At 44.4% G+C, this 6,646-nt stretch overlaps 1 long non-coding RNA gene across 1 annotated transcript; it reads left to right on the top strand.

Annotated features, from left to right (window-relative positions):
- The first annotated feature begins 603 nt into the window (after positions 1–603).
- LOC136374796 (uncharacterized) lies at positions 604–2,155 on the top strand. The gene is made up of 3 exons (XR_010745974.1): positions 604–642; positions 1,392–1,504; positions 2,123–2,155. It is a non-coding gene; the product is annotated as an uncharacterized lncRNA (long non-coding RNA).
- The last annotated feature ends 4,491 nt before the right edge of the window (positions 2,156–6,646 follow it).

The following is a 6,646-nucleotide window of genomic DNA, read 5'->3' as shown; positions in this document are numbered from 1 at the left end:
CCCCTGATGAAATACACTGAACGGGAAAATCTTGGCCAAAGGTGAGTCCAACCACAGTTACTTCTAAACAGTCATAGGGCAGGTGATTTGCTGCTGGAATATCTGTCAAGTGTGAAGTCAGGCAAGCTACAAACATATTGAGACACTGGTGTTAGTCTGCCCCGTGTCTCAGCACCAGCCAGAATTTGTGAGCATGGTCAGAAAGCGTTGTCAAAGACACTTCCATTTCATTACCAGACACAGCAACCCACCCCCCATCATAGCAGTGAGATAACACTTCTCAGGAACAATTCTTCCTAAGAGTTGGCTGAAGGAGATAGTCTGTGGTCAGGATAAAAACCTCCTAGTTTAGAAACTGAATTCCAAGATGAAAGAATTACCTGGCCTTTGGAGCTGAGACACTGAACCCCAGTGCTTCAGGAACAGGCCCAGTGCCCATGAACTGGAGAGGAAAATGCATCATCTGCCTTCTGGCAGACCCCTCCTGCATCCTGCAGGTTTGAGGCATTTCCAGCAGAGATCTCTTGTCTGGGCTGGCTTTCACTCCGAGATCTAAATGGCTTCTCCTTTCTTTGCTGCTGTTTTGTTTCTAGGGGTTTCGGAGTTGTTTGTAAAGCAGTCGACACTGCCACAGGAAGAGAGGTAAATGGCAACAGCCCCTGCAGACTCTGCTGCTCTCCAGGGCCTTCCTCTCTTGTGTCAGCTGTGGCTGGAGCTTTTGGTCGAGCTGTGCTGCACAAGAAGCACAGCCTGGTGCCAGCCTGCCAAGGATAGTCTTTGTCCTGCTCAGCTGCCAGAAGGAAGGCAAGAGGGCAGTGGTTCCTTTCAGAGAAGGACGCTCTCCCTGGCTCTCAATTGCTCAAACAAAGGTGGTGCCTGAGAGCATCTCACTGCTCTCTGGGGATACAGCTTCAGAGTCCTGAATGCTCATTTCTGTCTGCCAGCAAATATATCTGAATGCTCCTGGCAGTTCCTTAGCCACCTGCAGTGCTGCACTTGGGAACTACATGGAGGGAGAGATGTGCAAGGCATCCCTAAAAGCCCCAAGCCCTGCCTATAGCCCAGGATGTATCCACAGAGTACCAAGGCACGCGTTACTTCTTCTGAAGTACAGAGAGAGAAACAGAGAGTGTGCACACAGATTTGGGGGTGATAGTCGAGACACCGTTGTTAGCAAGTGGACAAGGCAAAACATCAATGGCCATATGCCCTGTAACTGGCCCCCAAAGGAGCAGAGAAATGGACTGTTGGAATGTCAATTCCTGATCACTCTTTTGTCTAATCACAAGGCACTCTGGCTCAGCAGTGTCATTGCAAAATCACTTTTCCCATGTGTGTTGTGGTCTAGTGCCGCCAGCTTCTAAAGTTCCTGATTTTCTATGTCATTCCAGGTGGCCATCAAGAAAATTAATCTTCAACGACTGAATAGGAATCAAATAACCCTTAATGAGATCACAGTCATGAAGAGGAATAAGAGTTCCTGTGTTGTGAATTATTTAGAAAGGTGAGTGATCATGGTCTTATCCCATGAATTTTTACATGCAAGGTTAAAAACCCACTTTGGACACTGGCAGAAGATTGTTCATTATTGGTTAATTATCATTTCTCTACTCATCTCCAGTGGGTAGGAAGAGAGTGCATTTTATCTGCATGGCTCTTCCCTGGCTTTCAAACACACAGTTGGAAAACTGTTCAAAAACCTGGAGCAACCCTACCATACTAAGTCAATACCTGTAGAGTTCACCACCTCCATGTTGTCCCAGGATTGATTTTTTAAATTTCTTCAATGCTGATGAACCATCCTAGAGAGGATTTCCCTTGGATAGTTGCCCCTCTTTTCCATGGCTGGCCATGCCAGGAACACTAGGTGTTTATTTCCAGAATTTTCATCTTGGCTGTTACTAAACTGCACTTTTTGCTTGCTGACCATCAGAGACATCTCCTTTGTTACAGATGTGCCATTCTCCTGGAGACTGCACAGACTGTAAACAATGCACAGCCTAGAAGGAATGTCTATTCCTTGAATTCTGTTCTTGTCACAAAGGCATCTGGAAACAGGAATCAAGCAAAAACCAATGTAGCCATGCCTATTCATGTGCATGGCCTTGTTTCCTTCTTTCAGCTACCTTGTGCATGAGGAAATCTGGCTGGTGATGGAGTACATGGATGGACGCACTCTGAATGATGTCATCACTGAGGTTCGCATGTCAGAAGACCACATTGCAAGCATCAGTCGAGAGGTCAGGGATCCCAGCTGTGCTTCTGAGGGTTGGGCAGGATTGTCTGGGAAAGGGGCTCAGAACCGGAGTGATTCCATGTGCCAGGCTTTGTTCCTGTGTCACTGGAATGCTCTGGGCAAGCAAGAGCCTCTCAAGTGAACTGCCTATCAGTGCCCCTGCACTCACTGGACTCTATTCCGATCCTCTTATCTCCTGTGTTGCATTCTCACTCTGGCTCTTGTATTTGCTATTTTCCATCTTGCCTCTCTAAATTTTTGCCTGTCTGTGTTAGGATAGGGTTAATAATTTCGGTTACCAGAGAAGCTGGGAATAGAGTCTCCGCTTCACTGCAACCAGGTGTTGCTTTCATTGTTTTAACCAAATCAAGTATAACTCTGCTTGGGTAATCGAGATGGGGGGAGAAGGAGAAGATTGGGACGGCTTGTATTTGGAAACTAGGTCGGGTGAAACTGTACCTAATCATCATAAGATAGATGATCGAATTGTAATGATTTTTGGTAGCTGAACATGATTATTATTTCAAACTAGAATCGTAAAAGAAGATATTTACAAAATTCATGCTTGGATGTATACAATAGAACAATGTAGGCTTAATGATTAACATAGAGTTATGTAACTAAATGGTATAATACGAGGCCCTTCTTGGACCCTCGTTGGGGTTGGATTTGGGTTTGTACCCCGGCTCCCAGAGCTCTTCAATAAAGCACCTCATAATCATCCCGGTGGTTATGCGTTTTCCTCACTAACAAAGGTCTGTAAGTTACAGGAGAAAAAGGATGAAAGAACTAAGCCAGAAAGAGAACCACAAGACAAGCAGTGGGACCCCCTTAACCAATTACCTCCTCCCTTCTACCCTGGATTCCCCCTTAAGCCTCCAATCCCACTATCGGAAAGGGAATCCCTTCCCTTGGTCCCCCAGCCTGAATCCCCAGCCCAGACCTCACAAAGACCTCCATAAGCCCCCATACCCTTACCTCCTTCCCAAATCCCCATTACTTCACCGCTTCCACTCCCCCAAAATGCTATACCTCTACCTCCTCCTCTATCCTGTGTCCATACCCCTTCACAACTTCCACCAGCTCCTATACTATCCCAGATCCCCCAGGATCCCCGGCACCCGACAGTGCAAAACCCATACACACTCCTCAATAAGATCCCAAATAAGCATGCATGGTTTACAACAATTGATTTAAAGGATGCATTTTGGGCTTGTCCCCTCGCTGAAAACTGCCGTAATTGGTTTGCCTTCGAGTGGGAACATCCAGAAGGGAATAGAAAATTACAGCTCAGGTGGACACACCTTCCCCAAGGATTCTGTGAGTCACCAAACCTTTTTGGGCAGGCCTTAGAAAAGATACTGGAATCATTCACTCCTGAGAATGGGATACAAGTTTTACAATATGTAGATGACATCTTGGTATCTGGAAAGGAACAGGCGTCAGTCCGAGCAACCAGCATCAAATTATTAAATTATTTAGGTTCAATTGGCTTGAAAGTTTCTAAAAATAAATTACAATTTGTAGAACCCCAAGTGACATATCTGGGACACATAATTGGAAACGGCTATAAAAAACTAAGTCCAGAAAGAATTTCTGGTATTATGTCAATCACGGCCCCCAAAACAAAAAGAGATATTCGAAAAATATTAGGTCTATTTGACTACTGTAAATTATGGCTGGAAAATTACACCCAAAGTGTTAAGTTTCTGTATGATAAGCTGGTATGCCCGGACCCAATAGAATGGACAGAAAAAGAGGAAGTCCAACTAAGAAACCTGAAAGCACAATTATCTTCAGCACCAGTCCTAGAATTGCCAGACCTAGACAAAGAATTCTACCTGTTTACAAATGCAGAAGAAGGGGTAGCATATGGAGTATTAGCACAGGAATGGGCAGGCTCGAAGAAACCCATAGCATACCTCTCAAAGCTTTTAGATCCTGTGGCTCGGGGGTGGCCTACCTGCCTGCAGGTAATTGCTGCTACTGCCCTATTGCTTGAGGAAGCCCAAAAACTAACATTCCATGGAAAGATCAAAGTATATACTCCACATGATGTCAAAAGTATACTAAGCCAAGGTGCACATAAATGGCTTTCAGACTCCCGAATCCTGAAATATGAAATTATATTAATGGATTCAAACAACCTTGAATTGGCAACCACCATATTAATCAACCCAGCACAATTTTTATCAGGAGAGCCAGTATCTAACTTAGAGCATCAATGTCTAGATGCCATAAGCCTGCAAACCAAAGTCAGGGAAGACCTAAAAGATGCACCTTTAGGTTATGGAGAGATCTTTTTCACAGATGGGTCCTCACGAGTAATAAATGGAAAGCGAGCATCTGGTTATGCAATTGCTGCAGTGTCTGAAAGAGTGGACATAGAGGTCCTAGAGAAAGGTAAATTACCAAACAAGTGGTCAGCCCAACTATGTGAGGTCTATGCTCTAAAGAGAGGGTTAGAATTACTTGGGAAAAAGTGTGGAACAATTTATACTGACTCAAAGTATGCCTTTGGAATTGTCCACACTTTTGGAAAAATATGGGAAGAAAGAGGATATTTGAATTCAAAAGGAAAGGACTTGGCCCATAGAGAACTAATCAAATCCACCCTAGAAGCCTTAATGACACCAAGAGAAATTGCAGCTGTCCATATAAGGGGCCACCAAAAAGGAAATTCAATGGAGGAAATTGGAAATCGAGTTGCTGATTTAGCAGCAAAAGAAGCAGCACAAAGTCAGGAAGAACCCTCACAGTTTCTTAGGCTTACTTATACCACAGAAGAGACAAAAGAGGAGACCTCAGTAAACACCCCTATATTTAGTGAGCAAGAACTAAAGCTCATAAAAGAACTAGAGCTGAAGCAAGGACCTCAAGGGGAGTGGGTGCTCCCAGATGGGAGAAAATTCCTAAGCAAACCATTGGCACGCAAAGTGTTAGATGAAATACACAAACTAACACATTGGGGGACACAGGGCCTATGTGATCACTTCTTGAGAGAAAACATCTGCATAGGTGTATATAACATAGCAAAGGCCATCACTCAGGGCTGCGTAACATGCCAAAAAGTGAACCAGCGAGTAATGAGAAAACCCATACCAGGGGGAAGAGAACTAGCTGAAAGGCCCTTCCAAAATGTGCAAATTGATTTCACTGAAATGCCCCCAGCGCAAAGGATACAAACACCTGCTAGTGATTGTAGATCACTTGACTCACTGGCCAGAAGTGTTTCCAACCCGAAATGAAACAGCAAGGGTGGTAGTTAAAATACTTCTAGAACATATCATCCCTAGGTATGGCCTAATTAACAATATTGACTCCGATCAAGGTCCTCATTTTACAGCCAGGATCCTCCATGAAACTACCAATGCCCTGGGGATAAAGTGGAGATTACATACCCCATGGCACCCCCAAAGCTCCGGTCGGGTAGAACGAATGAACAAAACCATCAAGACAACCCTAACCAAATTAACTTTGGAAACAAAATTGGATTGGATAAAATGCCTTCCATTGGCCCTGCTGCAAATAAGGACCCGACCTAGAGCAGATTTGGGGGTATCCCCCTATGAAATGTTATTTGGACTCCCATTCCTAATCACCCCATATAGCACTGCTCAATATACAGAAGGGGAAGAAGCATCAAGGAAATACCTAGAAACTGTTGTAAAGACACTAGAAAACCTCAGGAAAAAGGGATACCTCCCCCAAGCTCCTCCCTTAGAGGTAGACACACATCACATTAACCCTGGAGACTGGGTGCTCATAAAATCCTGGACTAACTCTCCTCTCACTCCAAAGTTCGAAGGACCCTATCAAGTTCAACTCACCACACACACGGCTGTGAGAACTCAAGAAAAAGGGTGGACACACGTGACCCGAGTTAAAGGACCAGTAACACCACCGGACAGAGAAAAAGACTCTAGCTGGACTGTTATCCCCAACCCCAAAGACTTAAGAATAACCTTAAAAAGGAAACCCCAGAACTGAAAACCCTGTTTGAGAACCAAAGTTATAACAGTTGTGGTTGGAAGTTGATTTGTAAGAAGTTGTTGTTACATGTTTCCTAGTTGTTTGTAAACTCATTCCCCCTCAAGGTTAAATTGTGGCTGCTACAATTAACAATTGAAATAGAAATCTAGCTCCCTAAAAAAAACAAACAAACAAAAAAAAAAACCACACCACAACCCACAGCCAGACAGTATTCCTCACCGGGCAATCTCTCCCAAATAAAAAAAAAAAAAAATAAAAATAAAAAAATCTTGGACCCAGGCCCAAGAAGGCGTGAGGGAAGCCCCAAGAGGCAAGGCCAGGGGAGATCAAACATGGTTCCTACTGGACTCTTGGGAGTCACAGACCAGAGAAAGCCCCGAAAAACCATCGCAGGGCTCATGACAGGTCTGGTGATCA

This window comes from Sylvia atricapilla, unplaced genomic scaffold (genome assembly GCF_009819655.1).
Source record: "Sylvia atricapilla isolate bSylAtr1 unplaced genomic scaffold, bSylAtr1.pri scaffold_131_arrow_ctg1, whole genome shotgun sequence".
NCBI lineage: Eukaryota > Metazoa > Chordata > Aves > Passeriformes > Sylviidae > Sylvia > Sylvia atricapilla.
Note: the sequence above shows the minus strand (reverse complement) of the source record. Positions and strands in the feature narration are given on the sequence as shown.